General features: G+C 46.2%; 1 protein-coding gene and 1 long non-coding RNA gene across 7 annotated transcripts in view; one reads left to right on the forward strand and one right to left on the reverse strand.

The window, feature by feature from the left end:
* Nucleotides 1-675: 675 nt before the first annotated feature.
* Nucleotides 676-22016, reverse strand: LOC120246395. 4 transcript variants are annotated; one of them, XR_005532040.1, is made up of 5 exons: nucleotides 21174-22016; nucleotides 18219-18294; nucleotides 6389-6627; nucleotides 5880-6023; nucleotides 676-862 (listed from the first exon to the last, which is right to left on the reverse strand). It is a non-coding gene; the product is annotated as an uncharacterized LOC120246395 (long non-coding RNA). The 4 variants fall into 4 exon arrangements; XR_005532041.1 differs by having other exon boundaries at nucleotides 6502-6627; nucleotides 21105-22016; XR_005532039.1 differs by having other exon boundaries at nucleotides 21105-22016.
* Nucleotides 19804-27678, forward strand: part of CUL1 (cullin 1) — a 105186-nt gene continuing 97311 nt past the window's right edge. The window contains exon 1 of one of the 3 annotated variants that reach the window (XM_039253870.1): nucleotides 19804-19981. The gene's annotated coding sequence lies outside the window, so the exon portion shown is untranslated. Of the gene's footprint in view, nucleotides 19982-22475; nucleotides 22498-22621; nucleotides 22774-27678 lie in introns of those variants that run through there. The other 2 variants (XM_039253871.1, XM_039253869.1) reach the window with 2 other exon arrangements.

The following is a 27678-nucleotide window of genomic DNA, read 5'->3' on the forward strand; positions in this document are numbered from 1 at the left end:
CTTCTAGCCGGACGTATATATTCTGCCCCGATTTCTAGACGAGAGGGAAATACAGTCTTCATTTGGATTTTTGTGTGTCTCACCACTAAATTCACTGATAATCTATTGGGGTATGCCCATTTTTAACATAAAATGTAGCTACAGCTAAAAAGATTTTTAAAATTTATCTCCCTCGAACAAAAACACACGAATCTGCGTTCAAATCAAAGACGAGATGTTACTAGAACCTCTTAAGAGGATTTCAAATAAATGACCTCCAAGCCATTAGAATAGCATCATCATGGAGAGATGGATGTGCTCCTTATTTGTATCTGAAGCTTTATTTTTATAAGCTATAATTTCTCCGTTTATCATCCTCATCCTTAACTGGGTGTGGACAGGATGTTATTTCTAGTAATTACAATAACTATTAAAACTGTCACACCCTAAATAATTGAGAAGTGTCAAAACCAAAATGAGTGTCTTCCTACTGTGTCATCACAAATTAAGAGGCATTTGTTGGGGAAATCAGGGACAGATTGGCTAAAATTCGACTTTTCCCTCACGTTTCCCTCACGCTACTGTTTGCCTTTTGCCTTCATTGTTAAGTGGTAAAACAGTTCCATTACAACAGGCAAGCAACCTGTGTCTGGTGACACAGCAGGTGTGGGGCACAAGTTTTAACAAAATGCCTTTTTATTAACTTAATTAGCACCTGGCCTCACAGGCCCCTGATGGAAGAGTTAGAAGCTACAGTATGAATCGTACAGAAGCTTCCCCCCACGCAGCAAACTTGGCTCAGGCTCTCCCTCTCCTCCGTCTTCTTTCAGAGTGAAGTCGTCTCTTGTCGTTTATTCCCGTTTTCACCTCTTAGCACTTTCTCCTGGGTTAAAAACAAAAAAAGAACAGCTGAGCCTTTCTAGGCTGTGGTAATTTATCCAAGCATTTTGTTTTCTTTGGTGAGAAAAGATTTGAGAATCCTAGAACAAATACTCCCTGCTGTGTGTTTAAGATACAGTCATAGAATTGGGGATAGTGGAAGACACTACTGAAATCATTTCACTTCGGTATCTTAACCTGGAAAAAGAAACTGAGGCCCAGAGAAGTGAGATGTTTTGTCCACAACTGTGGAAAATTCTGACTTGGAAAACAAACCGGTTGATTTCTAATCCAGGGTTCTTTCCACAAACTGGGTGTGTTCTTTTAGTCTCGAGTCTTAGAAAATGTTGAGGAAGTGTGACACTGAACTTGGCTAGGTTTGTGTAATGGGTTTGCACAGCCCGAGAATATGGACCTCCTCCTTTTGGAGCACGTGGATGGCATTAGGATACCACGAAGTATGGTCATTAATAAGTGGACTTTGCAATTCACAAATGTAACTTTCAAAAATTCAGCCATTAGAAGGGCTGTTTATTTTAGTCTATATATCCAGTGATTTTGCTACACAGGAATTTGAATCAGAAAAATCTCTTAGGGGCAAGCCTGCAGACAACTCTAAACATCTACCCTGCGGTACACAATGGCTTTGTTATTCTCTTATTATATCCACCCTAAAGTGATTTTTTTTTAATGTTTATTTATTTTTGAGAGTGAGAGAGGCAGAGAATCCCAAGCAGGCTCTGCGCTGTCAGCACAGAGCCTGATGCAAGGCTTGAACTCACCAACCACGAGATCATGACCTGAGTCGAGATCAAGAGTGGGACGCTTAACCGACTGAGCCCCCCAGGGCGCCCCAGCCCTAAAGTGATTTTTAAAAAGTACTTTTATTGTGGAAATTTGCTTCCTAAAGCAATAGAAAGTCCGTTTGCACTGACCCAGGCCAAAATAGGGGAGAAATAATGAACTCTTGCAACTGAAAAGTCTAGGCTACCATAGCTCTGGACAAGGCTAGATTTTGATGTTCAATGATGTCATTAAGACGCGGTTTCCATCTTTCTACTTTGCTTCCTTCTGTGTTGGCTTCCTTCTCAGCGTCTCCGTGATGACAAGCAGACTATCACCTGCTCCTAACTTACATACTACTAACTTAGTGACACCCAAGGAACAGTTCCTGCACGCAGATCAGAGTATGTCCCCATTCCTGGGGCCAGAGCACATGGTCACACTACTTGAGCCATGTGAACCGAGCTGGGCCCAGTTGGGAACACCCAGTGCTGTGCCAGTAAATATTTGACAACCAGTTCTGGGAGCGGGGAATAGAGTCCTCATTTGGAAAGTCGGCCAATTTCCACGGTAGACCTCAAGCTCTCCCAAGGTGGTCCCAGAGCACCGAGTTGGGAAGAGATGCGCAAAGCACCCATTACGTAATATTTCTACTGTACGGACAAATAAACATAAATAACCTGAAGATCAACAATAATAAAATGTAGTTAATTAGTAAATCATGAGTTTTGAGGATGTGCTGCCTTTGTTTTAAATATAATGTATTTAATTTCAATTGTATGGAATTTAATGTTACATAATGGCTGTGTCTGACCATGAGCTGGCCAGGTTCCTGACAGTTTAATAGTTGGCTCTCCTGAGCTAGTAGGAGCCAGCTGTAGCATACCAGGGGCGAATGCTTCACAGGGAGAGGTCATCTGTTATCAGAATTGGGGAGAATGGATGCTGAGTAGGCCAAGGCAATAAATGTCTCCTCTAAGTGAGAGGGAAGATTTCAGTGCACATTGAAAACTGGTTCTATTGTAGCAGAGAACATGCAAAAGAAGAGTTTTGTTCTTGCCAAAAATGTATTTTGAGAGGGAATCTTGGAGAATTAGGAGACACATAAATTGTGTGTGTGTGTGTGTGTGTGTGTGTGTGTGTGTGTGTGTATCCCCTATGGTACCAGGAGGTAAAGCTTCTGAGCACTTCTGTAGCCTCGGTCCTAAGGGTGTGTAGTTTGGAACAGGACAGCCCTGGGGACATCGGGAAGACCCCAAGGAGTTTCAGGGATGGAGGCTGAAGAAAGGGCTTCTCAGTATATTGCTCCTACCCAGGACCTCCGTAAAACTGGTATTGATAATGAAAATTGAACGCAGGAAAGTCCTTTGTAAACTGATGCAAGTCTAGACTGTGATTTTTTTAAATGTTTATTTGTTTTTGAGAGACACAGAGAGACAGAGCATGAGCAGGGGAGGGGTAGAGAGCGAGACACAGAATCCAAAGCAGGCTCCAGGCTCCAAGCTGTCAGCACAGAGCCTGATGCAAGGGCTCAGTCTTACAAACCATGAGATCATGATCAGAGCTGAAGTCAGCCACTCAATGCACTGAGCAATCTGGGCATCCCTAGACTGTAATTTTTTTGAAAGGACTGAAGTTGCATTTCCATCCACATGGCAAGCATCCTTCAGAAAGCCTGTTCTCACTTCCCCAGAGCACATGGATATTTCCCTCTTGAACCTTTGCCATACTTCATCACGACACCATGTACATCCACTGTGATTATATACTCTCTCATTTTGTTATAAAAATATTCGTGGGAGAGAGCTTTATCTTACCAAACACATTATTGCCACATTAATGTTTATGTTTTTTATCCCCAGCAATGCTCAGCATAGTATTAAGCACATAGAATGTGTTTAATGAAAGTATAGATATGAAAACTGATGTAGAGTGGCAAATTGCCAGCTACTAAAAGAACTTGTTTATTTATTTTTAATGTTTATTTATTTTTGAGAGAGAGCATGAATACAGGAGGAACAGAGACAGAGATACAGAATCCAAAGCAGACTCCAGGCTCTGAGCTGTCAGCACAAAGCCTGATGCAGGGCTCAAACTCACGAACTGCAAGATCATGACTGGAGCCGAAGTCAGACACTTAACCGACTGAGCCACTGAGGTGCCCCTCAACGAACTTGTCTGTTATTTTTTTTTTTAATTTTTTAAATGTTTTATTTATTTCTGAGAGACAGAGAAAGACAGCGTGAGCAGGGGAGGGTCAGAGAGAGAGGGAGACACAGAATCTGAAGGCTCCTCCAGGCTCTGAGCTAGCTGTCAGCACAGAGCCCAGCATGGGCCTCAAACCCATGAGCCGTGAGATCATGACCTGAGCCAAAGTCAGATGCCCAACTGACAGAGCCACCCAGCCGCCCCTTCAAAGACTTTGTTTTATGAAAAGATGATGGTGTATGGGGTGCCTGGGTGGCTCCGTCAGTTGAGCCTCTGACTTTGGCTCAGGTCATGATCTCATGGCTCACGAATTCAAGCCCTGAGTCAGGCTCTGTGCTGACAGCTCAGAGCCTGGAGCCTGTTTCGGATTCTGTGTTTCCCTCTCTCTCTGCCCCTCCCCAGCTTGTACTCTTTCTCTCTCTCTCTCTCTCTCTCAAAAATAAATGAAACATTTAAAAAAATATAGGAAAAGACAATGGTGATTTGATAACCAGGATAGTAGGATGTGTATAAATAGTGCTTCTGAGCCCTTCAGGGTGACCAGAAATTGTTTCTACACTTGAAAATTTATCAAAAATGCTGACTTGATTTTCACAAAGATGGCATCTTGGTAAAATGCAACTTGGGCCCTCTGCAAATTAATCAGGTCCAAAAGATGAGATTGTCCTGTAAATAAAATTCACAGTGACAATTGTCTCTCAGCCAGTCCTATAAGCTCACTGTCCACAGTATGAACGTTGGCCAAACTTGATACATTCACAGAATTTTGTACAGGTAACTTCCAATGAGATGGACTCAGTGAGCCAATGCCTTATGTTGATCATTGGAAGAGAAATTACTGGAGCCTAAGGTGGCACCTTAATTCCAGAGGGAATTTTCAAGTTGAATGTGGGGATCGATGTTGATGTGGTTGACACCATTTTACTTACCTTTAGAGGCAAAGTCATTTTTCTGGTAAGAAAATTGAGACAATGATCATTTAATCACCTTAATTGTTCACACTACATATTAGGAAAGTTGTAGAGTTTTAAATGCTCTAATTATAGTGTCTTATTCAGCCTTCAGCTCTTCCCCAGACACTGCCCCGCCCCTCACTAAAATCTCTTCTTAGAAAAATTATGCTGTTCAGCTTCTGGTTGGAGTTTCCTAGTTTAAAGGAGATTTATACCATAGATCTGAAGGCCTCTTCTTTTGATTTTTATTTCTCAGTCTCGTTGGGCCAGCTGCCTTCAACAGATGGAAATGTGGTCCCTTTTGAAGGCGGCATCTGTTCTCGTACCTGCTGGCATCATTTCTTCCCATTTCGTGTGGAATCACATACGTTTTTGCCTATGGCCTGCTCTAGCCACACTTCAAATTGTACCTAAATTTAATTTTAATTCCAAACACAATCTCTCAGAGCAGCAAATAAAAACAAGTAATTAGAAGTTTGCAAGTTTTCAATTTGACAACAATCTGAAGAAACAGAAAAACGGTGTAAATGTGGGACTTAAGAAAGGATATGTGAAACTCACAAATGTTGCTAAACCTGTGCGCGCGCACACACACACACTCACATTGGGAAAACATTTTATTATTAATCCTTAGTCAAATTCCAAAGGACATAGACAATGCAGTCTTGCGCAGTTGACTTTCCAAAAGAGTTCAACAGCGATGTCTTTAAGAGTCAAAACTTTAGGGCTACCTGGGTGGCTCGGTCAGTTAAGTTTGACTCTTGATTTTGGCTCAGGTCATGATCTCACTAGTGAGAAGGATACAGCATCCCAGTTTTATGGCTTCGAGACCCGCCATCGGGCCCTGCACTGACAGTGCGGAGCCTGCTTGGGATTCTACCTCTACCTCCCTCTCTCTGTCCCTCCCCCACTCACACTGTCTCTGTCTCTGTCAAAACAAATAAATACAAACCTTGAAAAATTTTTTAATTAAAAAAAGAAAACTTTAAAATCATAACAACTCTCCTTTCAATGCTTTGTAGTTTTGTATTACATTCAATTTACAAATATAATTTCATCCACGTCTTAATGACTTACCAGCATCCCTACAGACATTCATCACCGTGCTCCGCTGTTGTGACAGATAGTGGGTCCAGGACAAAAATAAGTCTTATTCATCTCCATTCGGTACCACAAACATTTGTGTGTTTGCCCTCTCCGCGCCAGAAATGATGCTGGGTCCTAAGAATAGAGATGAACAAACCCTGGGTGCTGTTTCCAGCACTGCTCCTTCCCACTCAAGGAAAAATGAGAGGGCAGGAGACACACAATGAGTGGTCACGGATGACTGGCCTTGGGGGTGAGCAGGACCCAGATCGTGAGGGAGTTTGAGATTGGAGGGTAGGAAGCCTGGAGAAGGCAGGTGGAAAAGTGGAGGACACAATGAGATGAGGGTGGAGAAGTCTGCTCTGGTCCAAACAAGAAATAAGACAGCCCAAGCCGGGGCAGTAACAGCTCAAAGAGAGAAACCCCCCAGGATCTGGTGTCTGCCTTCGTGGTGGAAAGAGGAGAATCTAGGATGATGCCTAAGTCTCTTGCTGAGGTACCTGGGAGACGATGCTGTTTGCCCAAGTGGGAAATTCAGAGGGAATGGGCTTGAGAAGGAAAGACTCTGAGTTTGACTTTTCATTCATTTCTTCAACAAATATGTATTTGTCACCTAGTGCGTGCCCATCACTGGGTTGGCACTGTGGGTCCAATGGTGAGCAAAACAAGACGTGATCATGGGCTCTTCTTCAAAGGTATCTCATCGTTCTTGGATTAAACACCAAACCCTTTCCTGGGCCTGTAAGCAGGGAGCATATCAAAAGTCATCCAAACATTTAACAAGTGATACTACACACATAACAGTCATCAGAACAGACGCCAGCATTTTAAGAATCTGCATTTCCTGCCCCCTTATGCCAGGCATTACCCTCCTGGTTACTGGATCCTGGGGAAGTCCAAAAGAGGGGCAGGGCAGCTGGGCTCACGGAGGGGGTGGGGGAGTGCTGGAGTAGCCCAGTGTAGCAGCTATATTTATCAACTGTGCAGAAGCATGTTACTGTCTTAATGACAGCATGGCCATATTGGTGCAGATTGGCTGACCATCGGGCCTGCTTCCAAGGCCTTCTGTGGTCTGGCGAACCTCCACTTCTCTGGCTTTGTCTCCTGCTCTCGCTGTTCTAGCCACATCGGTCTTCTCTGAGTGCCTTGAAAATATTACTCCCCCACTGTGGAGCCCCCAGCCACTGTTTCCTCTGCCAACAGCCTTCTTCCCTCCCTCCCTCAGGTAACTCCTCTACATCCTTCCTTCTCAACTGACACAGATTCCTCAGGAAGCAGCCCTGACTTCCCTGAAGGGGGAGCACCCCACCCCCCAATTCACCACCCAGTGATAATTCCTCATAGCACCATGTCCTTCTCCCTTGCCATCATCACAGCTGAAGTCTACAAATATATTCATGTGGTTACTCAGTTAACCCTCTCTTGTGAGCTCCAAGAGTGGAGAAATCATGTCTTCTTCTGACTGGGGCTGGGGATCTGTTTCTGAGATGGTGCCCTCACATGGCTGTTGACAGGAGGCCTCAGCTTCTCACCGTGTGGAGCTCTCCTCACAACATGGCGGCCAACCTCCCCCAGATGGAGCAATCCAAGAGAGCGAGGAAGAAGCCACAGTGGCTTTCATCACCAAATCTCCCGAGGCTTACATTGTTGCTTCCAGCTTATTAGAAGCACGTCATTAAGTTCAGCACACAATCAAAGGGAGAGGTATATAGCTCCACCTCTTAAAGGGAGGAGTATAAAACACGTTGTGGACAAATCTTAAAGTCCACATAAGGAACACTAACTCTTGAGGACTGCTACAGTTCAGAGATTGACCTCTCCTTGAGTGCAGAGAAGTGATGTGTGAGCAGATAAAATAGTATACAATTGTACCCATGTGGGTAATGTGTGTTAAAGAATGATGACCACTGACTTTGGTAGAAGACATATCATTACTGACTTTGACATTAGACGAACAAACTCTTTGCATTCTTACTATTTTCTTTGAGAATACCAGTCACAATGAAAAATTAACAGTCAGAAAATTAATCTTTCAACTGAGTGATATTTTCAGATAATCATATTGAAAAAAATCTTAATATACTTTACATAATTATTTAGAAAAAGTATTCTAAATTACTTTTTTTTTTTTTAATGTTTTATTTATTTCGAGAGGAGAGAGAGAGAGACAGCGTGAGCAGGGGAGGGTCAGAGAGAGAGGGAGTCACAGACTAGAACAGGCTCCAGGCTCTGAGCTGGCAGTCAGCACAGAGCCCGACGCAGGGCTCGAACCCACAAACCGCGAGATCATGACCTAAGCGAAAGTCGGATGCTTAACCGACTAAGCCACCCAGGCGCCCCTAGAAAAAGTATTCTAAACATACTGAATATCATATTTATAGTTGCAATGTGGGGTTTTCTTTGTATATTATTTACTAGCATATTGTATTTCCTGCAGTTAAGTATGTATGTAAAATATAAGTATTTCAACCTAGACTAAAGTTGCCTCAGAAACTCAGAAATTCTTGAGAAATCCTTTCTGGAACATTGGTTTTTTGTTTTGTTTTGTTTTGTTTTTTGTTTTTTGTTTTTGCATTCCTTTTTGACACTTATTTCAATCACCAGTTTCTAAAAATTACTTGTTAAGATCTGATTTGAGGGGCACCTGAGTGGCTCAGTTGGTTGGGGATTCTACTTCAGCTCAGGTTATGATCTCATGGTTCCTGGGTTCGAGCCCCATGTTGGGCTGTAAGCTAACAGCTCAGAGCCTGGAATCCACTTCGATGTCTGTGTCTCCCTCTCTCTCTGCCCCTCCCCCACTTGCACTGTCTCTGTCTCTCAAAAAATAAATAAACGTTAAAAAAATTTTTTTTAAAGATCTGATTTGACATCATGCTCTTCTTACAGCAATTATTCTGTACTCAGAAGTTTGGGCCAAAAACACATTTAATGTGTCCCTGTCCTTTCACATGTAGGTATCCTTAACCAGTTCACCTTCTAAACAGCAAGAAATCTTAATTAAATAACATGAACACAACTGTGTTCCTTCTCTAATATTTCCATTATACTTAGCTTCCTTTTCCTTGTCTTTCAAATAAAGTCAAGAATCATTACGTTACCTGTTATTGGGAGCGTCTCTGTTAGCCTCTTTGGGGAGAAGCAGCATTTGAGATAGATGTTATGCCAGAGTGACTGCTTCTGTGCTGATTTCAGAAGAAATCCTCCACTCTTCCTGTGTTTGAAATTTACTCAGCAGGAGTCACGGTGTTTTGCTCTGTGGTTTGTCTTAAGGTTAAATGAAAATGATTTCTAGTTGTGGGGAGCATCATAAGGAATGAACACCGTCGCACGCCCTTTGCCATTTCATCAGCACATCAAAGCTGTGGAGCATGATCATCAAAGTCTTTCTCCTGGGACAGTGCAACGGATAAAGTGACGTGACCAGCATGGTCCGTGTCGTGTTGAATATTGCTCAATGAGGAAATAGTAGGGGCCAAACTGAAAGTTTGGGCTTTTTATTTCAAAGTCCTGGAGCTTTCCACCATAACGAGCTGACTTCATTCATACCAATGTGTAAGTTACAGCTCTTGGCACTCTGCCTAGGAGCATTGTGGCATAAATGGGGAAGGGACCCCGACAGATGTCGGTCATGGCTGACTGAGTGTGCAGTCTGGGTCTGCTCAGGAGAGAGAAGCCACACAGTGGGTTAAACAGGGAAGCTAAACGTACAGAATCATTCATTGTGATGAAAGGGAGGCTGTAAGATTGAAGGAATCTCTTTGTGGTGCCCCAGCATAAGGGAGAAGACCCAAGGAAGGACAGACTTGAAGTTCAGATCTCGTTGGAGAAGGTGTGGATCAGCCCACTGGAGAGCAGGAAAAGTTCACCTTTTAGGCCAGGCTGGATGGAGCGGGGTCACTGGGGAGGCAGTAGGCCACCCTTGACACTGCACCTGGGGGAGCAGGGACCAAGTGATCAGCAGCTGGCAGTGTGGGCATGGAGTGAGGGTCTGAGACCCCGCAGGGGCCAGGGGCAGAAGGCCCTCACGGTGCAGGTTATGTAATCGGTGTGTGTTGTGACGGGGGCTTGTAGTGGAGGCTGATGCCGAGTGTGTGACCCTCCAGGTGACAGGCAGCTGTGTGCAGGCAGCACGTGGAGGGGCAGGAAACGGGGTCTGGGGGCCCCCATGGACAGGAGGCCTGGCGACGGCAGGATGTCTGGGGGCTCTGATTTCTGCATCAAGAGGCCTTTAAAGGTTATCACCATGTTATCGCAAAGTTCTGAAGGAACACAGAGGTCTTCTTTTGATTCTCAAAATGTTAAGAATTAACTCATCAATACTTTAAATGTTTGTTTATTTTGAGAGAGAGAGAGAGAATGAATGGGGGAGGGGCAGAGAGAGGGAGAGAGAGAGAATCCCAAGCAGGCTCCACGCTTAGCATGGAGTCCGATGGGGGGTTCAATCTCATGACTATGAGACTGTGGCCTGAACTGAAATCAGAAGCTGGACACTTCAATGACTGAGTCATCCAGGTGCTCTGATTCAGCAATACTTTAACTCATACTTATAAAACACTTATTATGGACTCTTTCAGCAGAAAAAAAAATTTTTTTAAGTTTATTTATTTTGAGAGCAAGAGAAATGGGGAGGGGCAGAGAGAGGGGAGAGAGAGAGAATCCTAAGAAGGCTCTGGACTGTCAACACAGAGCCTGATGCAAGGATTGAACTCACAAACCATGAGATCACAATCTGAGCCAAAACCAAGAGTCAGACATTGAACCGACTGGGCCACCCAGGCGTCCCCTCTACAAAAATTTATTGAACATTTGCTATGTGCCAGACACTGAGTTAGAGGCTACTATTTGCAAGACAATAGACCAAAGTCCACATAAAAAAAAAAAAAAAGACCTACATCTGGCCCTAAAGACACCTACAATTTGGACATACAGATCAATAGAACAGGATAGAGAAGCCAAAAATATAAACACACAAATAGTTCAACTAATTTTTGACAAAGTTACCAAAACAGTTTCATGGAAGAAAGATAGCTTTTTCTTTTTTTTTTTTCTTTTTTTAATGTTTTATTTATTTCTAGGAGAGAGAGAGAGACAGCGTGAGCAGGGGAGGGTCAGAGAGAGAGGGAGTCACGGACTCTGAAACAGTCTCTAGGCTCTGAGCTGGCAGTCAGCACAGAGCCCGACGCGGGGCCCGAACTCACGAACCGCGAGATCATGACCTAGCGAAAGTCAGGCGCTTAACCGACTAAGCCACCCAGGTGCCCCGAAAGATAGCTTTTTCAACAAATGGTCCTGGAGCAATTGGATATACATAAGACAAATAAAAAATAATAATAAACCTAAACTTCACGCCTCATACAAAAATTAACTCAAAATGGATCCCACGCTTGAACGTGAAACATAAAACCACAAAACATTTAGAAAAAAATGTAGGCAAAAATCTTCGGGGTCAAGGGCTAGGTGCATGGGTCTCAGACTCTACACCAAAAGGGTGATGCATTAGAGGAAAGTCTGATGCACTGCACACCATCAAAATTAAAAACTTGGAAGGCCAGATTAAGAGGATGAAAGACAGGAGGCCTGGAGTCTAGTGCAGCAGAAACACAAGCTCCAAGACTCCGTGTCTATCCCAGAGGCACAGGGAACGTGCTAGAACACAGAGGAGAAGGAGATTAATTTCAGCCAAGGGGATCTGAGGAGCCAGAGGAGGTGATAAGTAAACTGGGATTTGAAAGGCAAGTAGGATTGCAACAGATGGACCCAGAAGAATGAAGAGCGTCCAAGGCAGAATGAGCAAAGGCCAGAAGGGAAAAAAGTGCAAGAATGTTTACACAGATCCTAGCCCCGTGCAAGTTGCGGTGTATGGGAGGAGCCAAGTGGGAAGTGAGCCTGGAAAGGTGGGACAAATTGTGCAACTGAGTGCAGTGCGCATGTAGACCCCCTGCCCAGCGCATGCAAGGCTAGAAAATGTTAAATACAGTAAGAGGTGCAAAGAACCCTGGGGTGGGGGCACAGAGTGTTGGGGGGGGGACCTCTAGGCATTGGTAAGAAGAGGATTATTTGGCCAGGGGCAATGATGCAAGAGGTTCATCTGTTCTGGGGAGCATTGCTGGAGGGGGAGAGAGGGGAAGGAGCTACGGGGCCCCTCCTGGAAGATTACCCCCCTCACCCCCACCACTGCTGGCCGCCATCTTAGGCACAGGCTGGGACACCCGAGTCTCTTTTCCCATGGGCATCTCTTCCTTGCTTCTTCCCATGGCCTTTCTCACACTGAGGGCTGGGCTGCAAAAACTCACCTGTAGTAGTGTTTTTAGCGGGACTGATCGGACGCCAATCCCAGCTCTGTGCAAGGGAAGAGCCACCCCTACTTCCCAGGTCTGAACTACAGTGTAGTATTTTAGCTGCAGGGGGAGAAAGTAGGTCAGTTAGCAAGTGGTTTGTGAAGGGCTTACTCAACAAACACATCACAGTAAATGCTTTACTCTGGTTTTCAAAACTGTGGCTACCCTGGGATTTAAAAAACACTCAGTTTATTTTGACCATGAGAGTTTTACATCCACTCTTTACATCTACTGACCCAATTCTATCAGGAAAACTTAAGTGTCTGTGGTTCCAAGTATGTTTCATCCCATTGCCAGTTTCTTTCAGGCGGTCTTGCTGGTACCTGGGGGGATGGAAATCCTTTTGCACAGTCCAAGTAGCATTTCCTAATTTAAAGGCCCACAAGTCAGCCATCTTTTAACAACTAGGAGAGCAAACTGCTGGATGTTTACCGTGTTCTAATCTTCTGGTAAAAAGTTAGAATGGTCAGAGGAAGGAATGAAAGAAAGTATCATTGACAAAAGAATTAGAGAGAGAAGGGGCACCTGGGTGGCTCAGTCCATTGAGTGTCGGTAGACCCTTGGCTTCAGCTCAGGTCATAATCTCAGGTTGGAGGGATCTGGGATCAGAGCCCTGTGCTGGGGGGGGTGGAGCCTGCTTGAGATTCCCACCCCCACCTCCCTTTCTTTTTCCCTCTGCTTCTCTGCCGGCCCTGTCCCCCCCGCCCCCAAGAATGGAGATGGATGGGCTTCCTGAATGGGAGAAAAGTCTGAGTGTCTATTTTGGGCATTTGGTTGTTGCTCCTCAACCAAGATATTTGGGGGGTGGGGGGGATTGTAATTCCTGTCCATCTCAGAATTTCCCCTTGATTAGTCCCTTAAGCTCACAGAGCCACACTTGAACGCTGACAGCGTCAACAGAAAAGCCCACAAAAAGAAAACAAAAAACGCCTGCTGATGTCCTTGTCGCTGCTGATTTGGAACAGTGGCTGAGGAGATTGCCCCAAGCTTCTGGGACATTATCAGCAAACCTAGACTGTAGCACTCACTCAACGAGAGTTGGGTTTCCGAACTCACTCTGCCAGCACAACTAAACCAGCCAGGAACTCCTTATCCAGATTCCAAGTCTAAATTAAACACACGTTCCTAAAAAATGGTCAGAGAGAACATGCAAATTCCAAAAAAGGCCTCTCCACTTGCTGCTCCCCAGAAATGATTAATGGGCAGGGGGCAATTTCCCTCATAAAACGGCAGTATAATGTCTTTGTTGGGTATTCTCTGTCCTTCAAGGACTCCAGCCTCCAGACTCCTTTAGCACATTAGCATCCATTTATCCATTATCTTTTCCTCCCCAAAGTGTATGGAGTCAAAAAGCGACTGGCCTCACAGACGCAGAACCAAGCTCTAAGGTCACTGGAATTTCCTAAATTCTCTGTACATGTTATCTAACGACTACAGCTGTTCTTTAAAATATATCATATAGGGGCGCCTGGGTGGCTTAGTCGGTTAAGCGTCCGACTTTCACTTGGGTCATGATCTCGCGGTTCGTGGGTTCGGGCCCCGCATCGGGCTCTGTGCTGACTGCCAGCTCAGAGCCTGGAGCCTGTTTCAGTCTGTGACTCCCTCTCTCTCTGACCCTCCCCTGCTCACGCTGTCTCTCTCTCTCTCCTAGAAATAAATAAAAAAATAAAAAAATAAAAAATAAAAAAAAAAAATAAAATAAAATATATCATATAAACAAATGGTGTCAATGGGCTATAAAGTTTTTCCTGGCACAAACGTTGTATGACCTGGAAAACACACTTCATCGTTCACGACCAAACCGTCCTGTCTGATGTATGCCAATAAAAACTTGGAATACTCCAAGATACACTTTATACAACATGCATTACATACGAGAACACAAGAATAGTGGCTCAAAGCTTAAACCCTGTTGCTGGTGGTCAAAAAAGAATGTTCGGGGGGAGAGGGGCTTTCTGGGGGGACTTTTGGCCAACGTTCACACAAAAACCTCAGGTCACAGAGAGGGTAGAGAAGAGGTTGAGGAGGCTTCGCAGGGAAGATGGCATGAAATCAGGGACCTGGTGAGTGATTCAGATTTCTTCAGGAAAGAGAAAGGAAGGAGGACAGTCCAAACAAAGAACCTTAACAGCAGTCCCTAAACATCCCTGGGGAGATCTATTTGCCGACTGTGGCTGTAGCCCAGGGTCGAGGAGGAGACGAGGCGGGGGCTGGGCTGGACACTGTGAAGGGAGACGGAGGGCACATCACGAAGATGATTACTGAAGGTCTTCTTGAGGAATGTGAGATCATCGGACGAATTTCACAGGAGAGCCACACAGCCATGGCTTCACAGCAAATGCTTGCTCTGTGTCTGATAGACTACACCCTGACACGCGCTAACTCTTTTCTTAAAACTATCCTGGGAAGTGTGTACTGTTCCCATTTTATAGGCAAAGAAACTGAGACCCCAACTGACGAAATCATGTTTGTGGGATCAAACAGCGAAGAAGCAGTGGGGCCAAGATTTAAACCCAGGGCGTCCGGCTGCCGAGTCTGTACTGTTTTGCTTCCTGAGGAAGTCGTTACCTATTTTAGAAAGATAACTCCGTGGCCACGTGGAGGATGAATGAGAAGAGAGACAGGAGGCAGGGAGGCTGGCATGGAGGCCACTGCAGTGGTTCAAATGAAAGCTCACACAGCTCTCAGGTTGACAGGATTTAAAGAACAAGTGGATACAGAGGTGGAAAAATAATGGCAGAAGCTAAAAATACTGAGTCATCTCCCTTGAGTGACTGGGCGAGTGGAGCTGCCAGTGCCAGAGAAGAAAACAGAGAAAATACAGGACGGGTCGAGGGGGGGGAAAGAAAGGCTAGTGGGGCTTTATTTGAGGCCAAATGATGTCACACAGGAGGGACATTCAAGTAGGGGCATCTGCTCACAGGTGGCATTGCTGACCCAGAGTGCGGGAGAAGTCGAGGCTGAGCAGAGATAGAGGTGGACATTCTTGAAGGTCCTGAAGTTTTAGCGCCAGGGCTTCTCCCACACATGAGCCCTTCCAAGCCCCTGGTCTCTTTATAAAGAGCCTGCTTCTTTATTATTCATGTAGTCATATGTCTTTGTGAGCCCTTCAGAAGTAGGTGGTTGTAGCTGACATTGATCAAAACTGTGACTGTTACCTCTTTCCACTCCTGCTTCCTCCCACTGACCTTCCCCTCAGATCCAAGGGCATTGGAGTGCCCCAGGCATGTTTAGGAGGAAGCCGAGTCAGGAACACCTGTAGTTGGGGATTAATGGGAAACATCTGGACGTCATCAGTGTACAGTCAAGTTACTGCTGGCCATTTTAGTACAGAGATTTTGTAAAAAGAACGCACTCCCCCCAGATTGTGTAAAGGTCAAGTATCATAAACCTAAGTGTATCTCTGCATTGAGTTGGAGGTGATAATTTGATAGAGTTGACCATCGAAGCCATGGGAATGACCAGATTGCACAAAAAGAGAACCGAGCAAAAAAAGATCGCCAAGAATAAAATCTGCAGAAACTCATAGTCAAAGGGTGGGTGGAAGAGAGCCGGATGAAGAAAGAGTTACCATGAGAGTATAGGGGCTTTGGAGACAAAAGATGAGTAGTTTCAAGGCAGGGGGGTGGGGGGCAGGCAATTCAAGTAACACATGCAGAAGAGAAATTGTTGAACTACATAGGCGGGTAGAATAAATCAGTGGCTAAAAGTCGCCTGAGGAGTGCCCAGGAAGTAAGCAATTAGAGGCAATGAGTATAAAATGCCATTCGCTCTGTCCAGGATATCCTGCTCATTGTTTACAAATGTTACCTTCGTGTGTCAACTTGGCTGGGCCATAGCCCCCTGATATTTAGTCAAACATTATTTGGGATATTTCCATGAGAGTATTTTTTTGGATGCAATTAACACTTAAATCAATGGACTTTGAGTAAAGAAGGTTGCCTTTGCAGTGTGGGTGGGCCTCATCCAATCAGTTGAAGGCCTGACTAGAACCAAGATGGACCTTCCCTGAACAAGAGGCGATTCAGCCAGCAGAGGCCTTCAGACCTGGACTGCAACATCAGTTCTCCTCTAGGTCTCCAGCCCACTGGCCCACCCTGCCGATTTTGGACCAGCAGCCTCCATGATCCCATGAGCCAATTCTTTATCATCTGTCTCTTTCATACTCTTTCATATATATATGTGAAAATATATATAAGAATATATATATATTCTCACATACATATGTGAATATATATATAAGAATATATATATTCACATATGTATGTGAGAATATATATATAAGAATCCATTCCATTAGTATATAGATCTCTATATATATGTGCCGTTGGTTCTGTTTTTCTGAAGAATCTTGGTTGATAACAATCCTCTAGGGATACAAACTTGTTTAAGAATGTTCTCAAGAAGCTTGTCCAGGGTGCAGGAGGGGTGGAATTCACAGCAGGCAGAGGAACAGGAAAAGTTTCACTACAGAAATTGCGTTCAAGGTAGGCCCGGGGGGTAAGCAGGGGGTTAAGGTATTTGGGTAAGCAGTGACCAGGGAAAAGCAATCGAAAGGGAAAGTGCAGTTGCATGAAGAAAGGCACGGAGCCTATTTGGACATTCACAGGAGCCCAGGTTAGATTTAGTTCGATATGCATAGGAAACCGGAAAGGTACGGATAAATCCACAGAAGCCAAAGTGTAGAGGGTGTTTTAAGATTAGGGATGAGGTGTGTGTCATTCTTTTAGTAGGAAACAGAGAATCATTTCTTTGAGCAGGAAAGGGGCATGATTGGGTTTCAGAGTACAAGCTATCCTAATTAATCCATGAGGTAGGCTCCAGTCGTTCTTTCTGTAGACCATGTGCCAGGCAATAGGCTAAGTACTGTAGATGTGGTAATAAAAGACATGGTCTCGGGGCACCTGGGTGGCTCAGTTGATTGAGCGTCCGCCTTCCGTTCAGGCCATGATCTCAAGGTTCATGGGTTCTAGCCCTGCTTCCGGCTCTGTGCTGACAGCCCAGAGCCTGGAGCCTGCTTCGGATTTTGTGTCTCCCTCTCTCTCTACCCCTCCCCTGCTTGCACACCCACTCTCCCCTCCCAAAAAAAATAAACATTAAAAATTAAAAAAAAAAAAAGAATCACACAAGAGAGGTGCCTAATGCACATATGAATACGGGGCTGGATTGTCACAGAAGGCTTCCTGGAGGAAATGATTCAGAACAGTTTTTGGACTCCCAATAATTGGCTCATAGAGCTTAATCTAGATCACTTGAAAATGAGTCTTAATTTAATACGATCCAACCTAACAGAATGTAATAATGGTGCTCCTGGGTCAGACCTCGAGGACCTCCATAACTCATGACTAACTTCCCACGGTACTTCCAGGCTTCCGGGTCCCCAAAATAAGCAGCCTAGGACTTCTCAATATGCAAAATTGGAAGCTGGACAGGTAAGATTTTTAAATACTTCCATCTTCTTTTCTCTTTCTGTGCTTTCGCTTAAGCTCCCCTCCCCAAAACCTCTGGCCCCAAGGCCTTCAGCCTGCCCTAAGGTGCTCAACGCTTCTCCAAACCTGATTTGCCCAAAACTTTCCCTTCTCGAGGTGCTACTGACTGATGGGTGTTAGTAAAAAGGCAACCTGATGGAACTAGTTAATCCTGACGTGCGAATGGCTCTCAGAGCTATTTAAGTCTTTAGGAGCGGATACCACAAATCTTTGGTGGACTTACAGGTAATAAAAACAAGGCCTTTGCGTATTTGTTTATATAGGTCATTTATAAGTCCAGAGTTGAGAAGGCGGGGCTCCATCTCCAGTGTTTCCCATTCAGACTCAATTTGCCACTACGGTAAGTAAATTTCTGCTTCTTAATTTATGTACACTTGCATGTAACATCACTAAAATATTGCTTATTTGGCATCTGGTGGCCCAAAATGAGCTCTGAAATTTTTTCTAACGAATTAAAGAGAAGATTTAAAAATCTGCTTCTTCAAAAAGAATTTATTACTTACTGTCCTCAGCGGAAGAAATCTTGATAACACTTTGTCTCTTTCCTGCTTCCTTTGAATACTGGGCTGGTTGAATTATCTGTAGAGTTAGAGCATAGTGTAGTTATTTTTCTAAGTGGAACTCCTGTTTCAAAAAAGTCACACATCATGTACATTTCATGATTTGGATTAAATTGAGCAAATTTAATTGAAAACTGTTTACTTGAATCCTCTGCCTTAAAATACACTATTTCAAAATAACACTTACTGTACTATGTCATAATGCTAATACCAGAAGTTTTAAGGTTATAATATTTGAAACTTTAACAGAGGAAGGAATATGGTTCATTAAATCAATGGTTTCCAAACTCAAGTCACCAGACTAGACTGGCTCTGGGTAACTATTTCTTTATTGTCATTGTCGTCATCATTATCATCATCATCAGTTATGTTTATTAAGTATTTAATTTATAATAACCTCCTATGAGTACATTTATCACCGTCTTATCATAGATGAAGAAACTGAGGCACAAAAAGATTAAGAAATTTGCTCAAAGTCACCCAGATCATAAGTAGTAAAGGCAGGATATAAACTCTGGCAGTTTCAAATTCCCTCCCTGTCCCTACCCACCCAATTTTGACTCAGTAGATCTGGGAGGAGCCCTGAAATTAGTATTCAGGTCCCCCAGGTGATTCTGAAGCAAAGGCAGTTTGGGAAACTATCCCATTAAACGAAACTACTTTGCACTGGAAGGCTAATTCCTTATTCATGTCTTAGAAATAATAGCTCATATGGCCAGTCAAGTGGGGCAGTACCCTTTCATTTGATCAGTAAACAGATATGTTTGAATAGTCTTCGATGTTCTTTAGGGACAATGCTGAGTGGCCTGGTAAATTTTAGGAAATATTGCACGACCCAAGGCATAGACTACTTAGTTTAAAGGCACATGTGAGAAGTTGGCGATTAGGAAGAGACCACCGAAGCCTGGTAGAAGGTGCAAAGAAGAGGATGTGAGCTCAAGACAGGAGCAGGGTTTGCAAATGTATGAAAGGAAGAGGGAACGTTTTCTGTGCAAGGAGGAAGCAAGCATTCAGAAGTAGTGCTTTAAGGCTCGTATTTATGGGCCAACATTAGGTCCAACAAGACTGGACGTAGTTAGGACTTCCTTTTGGGAGGTGGCCGGAAATAAAGTCGGAAACGTAAGTTAGGACAAGATTCTGGTAAACCTTAAGTGCCAGGTCAGAGCCTGGACTGAACCCTATGAACAATGGTGTGTGTGTGGGGGGGGGGGGTCATTAAAAAGTATGAAGGACAAGATGGTTCTTTTCAGCCTGAAAAGAACCATCTACAGTCAGTCACTGCACAGGCTGGAAGGACAGAGAAGAGATCATGAACCAGGAAAAACATGTTGAAGGTTAAACGAACAATCTAGCTTAGTGGAATAGTGGATGCACACGGACCTGGGAGTCACTGGATCAGGTGATGCCATTAGCCACACTGAGTGTTTTGGAGCAAATTGCCTACTACCTCTCGGAGTCCTGGGTTTCTTCACTGGAAGATGGGTATGACTATGATAATGTCTGCTCTCACAGACTGAGCCAAAACAGATAAAAGATTTCTCTAGGATGGTGGCCAGGATAGTGACAGGTCAGAATTTTTGGGCTTTCAGGTGCCTGTGACTTAGAAAATGGAAGACATTTTATGGAAGACAAAGAAAGAGAACTAAGTGTTTTGAGAAATTATGCTGGAATTATAAAGGAATCACCCTTCACAACAACCTTAGGAGGTGGGTATTTATATCCCTGTTTAATAGTTGATTTAACTAGAGGAAGAGAGAGTAGTTTGAGTCTGGATATAAACCAGGGTCCGCCTGAATCTAAAACTTGGGCTTTTTGAACTTCATCATATTGCCTTAGACTTGTAAAGTTATATTTGATTTCATTGGTTTTGGCCTAATATTCTGGTCCGAGACTATTTTGAGGTTAGATTCTGATATCTATCCAAGTAGTCATCCCTCAAAATTTTGTGTCATCTGAAAGGTGGACATTAATTTTGCTCAGATGGGGGGAGAAAGATGGAGGAAGGATTTTTTTGGAGTGAAGGAGAGTAGATGCCCTTGATCTGTTAGGTACAAGGCAAGGTTACCTGCCCAGAGTAGAAGTGTAGAGGCAGCCTGTGTGTAAAGTGGCTGTAAAAGCCAATGGAATAGTTTAATCAGCTAAGAATGACAGTGCAGGTGGGTGGAGGGTAAAAGAAGCAAGTTAACCAGGCACCGAGGCAGGGAGAAGTAGAGAGGGTGGTATAGGTGGATGAAATACTTCCATCAAAGAAAAATAGAAAATCGGAAAAACAGTTAAGGGAGAGTTGGCTGATATATTAGTGGGAGGTCAAAGACAAAGAGAATATACTGAATGATAAAATTGAAGAACACAAGTTAGGGAAGATGGAGATGAGACAGTCTATTGTCCGAAGACAGCACAGGCTCCAGTAAGGGGATGAAATGAAGATATCAAAGAAGCCATACAGGTAGAGTGGAAAGCACTGTCCACAGGGCCAAGCCTTCCCAGTTTTACCTTCCATCTTACTGCATGCCCACAATAGGTTGTTAAATATATCTAAGCGGGTTTTTTTTTTTGGACTGGGTTATTTATTTTATTATTATTTTAATGTTTATTTAATTTGAAAGAGAGTGAGAGCACAAGTCGGAGAGGGACAGAGAGAAGGAGACAGAGAATCCCAAGCGGGTGCCGTGCCAAAAGAGCAGAGCCCGATGTGAGGCTCGAACTCACAAACTGGGAGATCATGGCCTGAGCTGAAACCAAGAGTCAGATGCTTAACTGCCGGGGCCACCCAGGTGCCCCTATTTTTTAATTTTAATTTTGACGAGGTTGTAAGTATAGGATACAAACCAAGAATTTTTAAGCCCTTGCACAGACTGAGAGGACACGTTTTGGTGACCAATATGGACAAATGCATACTTCTAAAGGTACTTAGATGTTGACAAAAGACATTTCAATAGAAGGAGCCACATGTTACCACTGGGATACTTCTTCTAAGAAAAACCCTTGTTACTCAGGACAAACTGTGGACTCTGAGGGGCAGCTTCTGCTCCGGGCCTCGGATTTCTACCCCAAAGTGGTCCTAGAATCTCTGTCGTGCTTTGGTTGGAAGCAAAACCAGAAGTGACGTTCACCACCTCGTTCGCCCAAACAGGATAATTGGGAATCCATCCTTGTTCACAGAATTAGCCAGCTCTCTGGCATGTTGGGAACCGAGGTACGAAAGCAGGAGCCCCTCACTGAGCGCGGGGCGAGTCCACGCTTTCTCCACCCTCTCTCACCAGAGCAAGCCCAGTGGCTATTTGTGCTGCCAAAATCCGCGTTTAGAGTATCTCAAGTACCCAAGTGACAGCTAATTTCACGTGAAGGCCATCAACTACTCCAGGTTACACCTGAAAACAGTATATTTTTTAGTCCCTCGCCCCATCCACACAAGTCAGTCTTCATTCTATTCTTGATTGGTCTCCGCCGAGGTTAATGGTAAGGTGATTCCGTGTCGTCGGCCCAAAGAGAGTTGGTGAGGGAGTTGTTACAAGGAAGCCTCGCTGGGTTTTGCTTTGGAGACGCACACACAGATAAGCCCAGGCTTTCAGGTACGGCCTGCAGGTGTAGACGAGCTCGAGAAGGCACTACGCGTTTCACGGAAGTCCGTGCCTGGTGTTCGGGGCCTCTCGCCCGGCTCAGATTTGCTCCACGGTCCCGTCGGGGATGATGAGGGCGGCGTATTAACCGGGTGTAGCGGTGGTTGTGTTTCCATGTTGGTTCGGGGCGTGTGTGGTGTGTGCGCACAGCACGGGGGCGGGGGGAGGTGCAAGCCCCTCTCTTCCAGAGTGTTCTGGGGCAGTTTCTCCAGAGGCCGGGCCCCCCACGCCCCCCGACCCAAAAAGGGGACCCCTCCTCGTGAGGTCCGAAGTGGCGGGAAGCCCCGGGTCTTCAGAGGTTCCCGAGAGCCAAGGAGGCTCTAAAACCCGGAGGAGGATCCGGTGCGCCGGGGGCGGGGGGCGCCGGGGAAGGGGCCGCGGGCTTTCAGGTAGAAACGCGCCCCGCTCGCGGGGCCTCGGCCGGCGCGGGGGGCGTCCCCGGGGCAGTGGCCGCGCCGGGCGGGAGGTTTCCGGGCCCCTCCCGCGCCTCGGGCTTGTGGGGAGATGGCGGCGACGGTTTCCCGACTCCCCCGCCCCGGACGCCGATGGCGGTGCGTTCCGGCCCTCCCCCACCCGCTTCTACCCCGCGGTAGCCGGAGCCGGTGAGGCCGGGAGGGCGGGGAGCCGAGGAGGAAAGGCGAGAGGGCGGAGGTTGCGCGGTGCAGGCGGCGGCGGCGGCGGGAGGAGGGCCGGCGGGCGGGCGGGTAGGGGAGGAGGAGGAGGAGGCGGGAGCCGTGTCGCACGCAGCTCCAGGCGGGGCAGCCCCGGCGGCTGAGGGACGCAGCCAGACCTTGGCGGGACGGGGATTTAACCGGGGCCCGGCCTCCGCGACCAGGTGGAGACGTCGCCCGAGCCATTTAGGCACCGGGGAAATGAGGGTGAGTGGCGGCGGCGCCGGGGCCGAGGGAAGGCGGCGGCGGCGGCGCAGGCCCGGGCCGGAGCCGCGGTGTCGCAGTGACTGGGGCCGCGGCGGCCGAGCCCAGGCGCCCGGCGAGGCCTGAGCCGCCGAGCCGAGCCGCAGTGAGGCGGAATGGCGGCGGGGCCGGGGGACTCGTGGGCGGAGGACGCTGGGGCGGGAGCCGAGCGAGCGGGGCCCGGCCCTGAGTCACCCCGGCCGGCTCGGGCCTGGCCGGGCCGCGGCCCCGGACGCGGGCTCCGAGCGACCAGGCCTGGACTACGCACTGGGAGGGGGGGGGGTGAAAAAAGCCCGATTCATCGCGCCCGAGGCGGCGGCCTTGTGGCTCCGGCCTCTCTCCCGGTCGCGACCAGGCTCGGGCTGCGGAGCTGGGCGGGCGGGCAAGCGGCCCGGGGCAGCCCGGGCGTGCGCGCCTCGCCTTCCCCCGGCCCCTCTCGTGCGGCGACCCCGCGGGGCGTCCGGACCGGTGTCCTTTCTCCCCCCACCCTCCCCCCCCGGGACCGCTAGTCCCCCGTGCGTCCCTTACCCCACCCCCCCGACTCGTGCTCTCAGGAAAGTACTGGGCTCCCGAGCAGGCGGAGCCGCGGAGCCGGGCTGTGCTTTCCGGTTCCCCGCCCGCGGCTCTCGGGGTCCCCGCCTGCATTGTTGCGACTGTGCAGGTCGCTATTATTGGGTAACAGTCGCCCCTTTGCCCCGTTCTCTCCGGGGAGGGGACCAAGAAGGCACGCAGGGATGCGAGTGCGACGGCCGATCGGGACGGAGCGCCCCCCCACCCCCACCCCGGTGTCCGCAAGTCGGGCCGGGCCTCGGCGCGCCCCCGGCCCTGCACCCGGCGGGAGCGCGCGCTGACCCCGCAGGTAATCCGGGGCGCAGGCGGTCGGCGTGGGGTGGGGTCGCTGGGAGCCTCGCTCCGCCACCTGTGCCGCGTTGGGGAGGTCTCCGGACGGAACGACTAAGAGAGAGGGAGTTGCTTTAGGAACATTCCTTGAGACTGATCCCCAAAGTTCAGGGTTTTCTCTCTTTCGCGAGCTCTTTGCCAAAACCAGGATTCTCTTCTCCGATTGGATCACTGTTGTTGCTTTTAGTTCGTGGCCGGGGTTAGTGGTAAGTGTACAAATACGGAATTGCTGTTAACTCAGGTTATTTATGTGCTGTATGTAATTGCCCTTCCCCGAAGTGGTATTAAAACAGTCAAAGTTAGGAGTGGAGAAATGGTCACGCTGTTTTTGAAATGCACTTATCCGAGTGGCAGAAGGGGAACTAAATTCACTTTTACTTTAAGCCCTGAGTTTCCAGGACCCAAACTGTGTGCGGTTTTAAGTTTAAAACCTCGTTTTGTGGCCACCATGTCTACCGGATTTTCTGAGATCCTAGAGAATTTATTAGGGCTTGTGTAGCAAAATAGGAAATGTTTGAAAAGTAAAACCAGTTGTTTTGTTAGAGAATTTGGGAGGGGGGGATAGGAGATTTTCTTTGTTTAAAAAGTTTCTTGGATATTAGAAAAAAAATTTTTTTTTAACTTGGCAGTGCTGTTTGTTGCTTTCCCTGGTAAGTCGAATCGCATGTCCAGTTGGGAAGCACACACGCTTTAACCCTAGTATGCCCATTTTTGGAGGTTTCTGGAGAGTGCTCATTAAGTTTGAGAGGGGTGGCTGAATTACTCTCTGAAAATATTCAACTTTTTTTCCTGGTTGGCGCCATCTTTTAAATCGATTTTGCCAAAAAAGAAAAGCACTGTAGCTAGCCTAGGATTTCGGTTTCTCCTACCTCCCCTCAGAGCCACACGCTCACTTCTTGGCAGCCTGTCTCCCAGTCCCCCTTCCTGTCTGGGAGACCACATCAGGAGGGCTAAGGGACACACAAATGCCAGAGCTGAGTCTGCAGTTTTCTTTGACCTAACAACCCCTAATATTCCTTTGCGTCTTGCGGAATATTCGCGAGGCAAGTGATTTAGCGTTGATTGTCATTACAGCCTTTACATATTTCAGACTGTGAAGTCCTTGAAGGCAAGGGATGTGCCTTGTTTGTACGCCTCCAAAATAGCATAGGACTTGGTGGTGAGAACCTCGCTTGTTTTTTGACTGAATCAATCCAGAATAATTCTTCTCCCTGGGGTGTGGCCACTTCTGATGTGAACTGCAGAAAACCCCTGGCTTGTGCTGGTAGGAATGCAAATTTTATTATAATTATTATAATTGCCCAGGATCGAAGGCCCCGACAGAAAAAATATGCCCGGGCTTTCTTTGGCTGTGGAAATTCAGGAAAGTGTTAAGAAAGCAAGTGGCAAAACTTTAATTAGCTTCCCCCCCCCCCCCCCGAACTAGTTTTAAGGTGCAGCTTTACTTTTTTTTTTTTAAGTTAAAAAAAAATTTTTTTTTTTTTTTGCAACAAGATTGAAGTATTTTCCCCCAGGTTAAATATTTGCAGCCTTGCTTTTGAAGTGAAATCCGTTGGTAGCTGTGGCTCTTACCCGTTGAAGAGCTGAGGCACCCAGTGGTGGTCCTGGAGTCTGATACGTGACCTCTGGCAGTTCTTTCCTTGAGGCCTTTTTTTTTTTTTTTTTAATATTTTTAAATGTTCGTTCATTTTGGAGAGAGACGGGCAGAGCATGAGCGCAGGAGGCAGGGAGAGAGAGGGAAACACAGACTCTGAAGCAGGCTCTACGCTCTGAGCTGTCAGCACAGAGCCCGACGTGGGGCTCAAGCTCAGGGACCATGAGCCCATGACCTGAGCTCAAGTCAGATGCTTAACTGCTTAACTGACTGAGCCACCCGAGGAGCCCCTTTCAGCATGGAAAATTCAAACTTGAGGGGCTGTTACTTGCCATTCTTCAAGTTGAAAATCAGGGCTCAAAACACTTAGGAATGTATTTGTGTTTTTCTTTGCTGTTTCAGCCCCACATAGTTCCCAAAGCCCCGGGCCTTCTGTCTTCAGTTGAGTCACTCTGGAATATGATGGCCTTGGGGGAGCATTGGCTTATTTTGAACTTCTCTTTGAGATGTGCCTAGAGAAAAGAGCACACCATTTTTTAAGGCCCAGTTCTAGGTTCACCTTGCTCTTTTTTCGGATACCTGGTACTTTCTCAGTAAGGTGTGTGCTTTTGCTTGTTTTTTAAAACTGAGAAGCAAACATAAATGAAGAGTGAATGAAATTTGAAGGGCACTTATGTTTATTAAGCACTTTCAGTTTCCTGTTTATAACACATACATTTAATCATGCATTAAACAGAATTATACTTGATGATGTTAAAATTTTTTATTCACTGATTATTTTCCAGCCATATGAATGCTGTTTATTCATTCATTTATTTTGCTGAGGGCATTTTGCATAGAACATTTTGCTTGGTAGAAAAGACCTGGGATCTAATTCCACCTTAACTTTGCTGGGCCTGTACTGCCTCATTTGTAAAATAAGATGGTTTTTAATTGATACTATTTTAAGATTTCTTTAGGCCTTCAAAGTGTGTGTGGATGCCATGGGAATGTCACAGCTTTTAACAGCATTTGAAAAATGGTCCTCTAAAGCCTACTCTTACTCATGTTTGAAACACAGACTTGTGAAACCTAAGTTTGATAGCCATTTAAATTTTTTCCTTTGGGAAACTTGGGTCAAGTGAGCAGAGTCCCCTCACTGGCTTCTACTCCTTGCTGTAGCCTCACTGTGGTGGTGTCCCGTGCTGGCCTTTTGTCCTCTGCTTTTGCAAGGTTCCCCTCTGGAGTACCATATCCCCCTCTGTCACCTGATGGACTCCTGATCCTTCAGAGCAGTTCCACTTAGGCCCTGACCTCCTGTCCCATCCCATCCAGGGCTAGGAGCACCCCCCCACCCCCATCTCATGGGGGCTGTCCTGGGTCCCTGTACCAGCAGTTTACACTCTGATTAGACTGGGTGGGTTCTCCCCCTAGATGGACCTCTGTTAGGGCTAGGAACATATGCCATCCATCTGTCCCCTGCACCTAGCACCCTGCCTGTGTCTATGTTCATTTAACTCCTCCTGGGTTCGATAACAAACTCCTGCCTGGAATCTTCACCAAGCTTCAGGATGTGGAGGTACTGCTGCCTAATCTACCTTACAGCTTAGAGCCAAAAGAACCCAGGCTGTGAGTATTTCAGATCAGACCTAGTAGGTAGGGAAGCCTAAGACGAAGGAGAGAGACTCCAGAGCTTAGGCCTGCAGGCAGCAGTTTTCTGAGTGTTTTCTATGAAAGCGAAAGAGGAGAAGAGATCAGAATGGAAATGCTTTAAAGATTGATAACTGATCGTTACAACTGAATTCATAGTGCAGAACCCTACTTGGCCACCAAGAATGCACTTATTCTTCTTGGTCTTTCAGTAACTGGTGGCTACAGGAGTGTTATTAGGCACTAATGGGCTAGAAATGAACAGTTCAGGGGGCAGCTGGGTGGCCCAGCTGGTTAAGCATTCAACTTTGGCTCAGGTCCCATGATCTCAGGGTTGCTGAGTTCAAGCCCCCCATCAGGCTGTCTGCTGTCAGCACAGAGCCCGCTTCAGATCCTCCATCTCCCTCTCTCTGCCCTGTCCCCTTTTGCACACACACTCTCAAAAATAAAAATACATAAATTCTGGAACTTCAGGACTGTCATGAAATTGGGGGTGATTCATTGGCCTTGCAAAAATTTATAAAACCATTTTAAGACTGTTCACATCTAACAAGTTGCGATTTTTAAAAAGGCCGGTGTCAGAAAATATTTTAGAAAACCTAGCATGAAATGTGCGCAGCCATTTAAAATCTGTGCATGAAGTGTGTAGGCACTGGCGAAAATATTTAAAGTAGTGCAAACTGGTTGTAATTTTAGGGTGGTGAACTTGTGTGCTTTTTTAACATCTTTCCAAAAGTTTTAAGAAA

The sequence above is a fragment of the Hyaena hyaena genome, unplaced genomic scaffold, assembly GCF_003009895.1.
Source record: "Hyaena hyaena isolate Hyena2069 unplaced genomic scaffold, ASM300989v1 scaffold_471, whole genome shotgun sequence".
Lineage (NCBI taxonomy): Eukaryota > Metazoa > Chordata > Mammalia > Carnivora > Hyaenidae > Hyaena > Hyaena hyaena.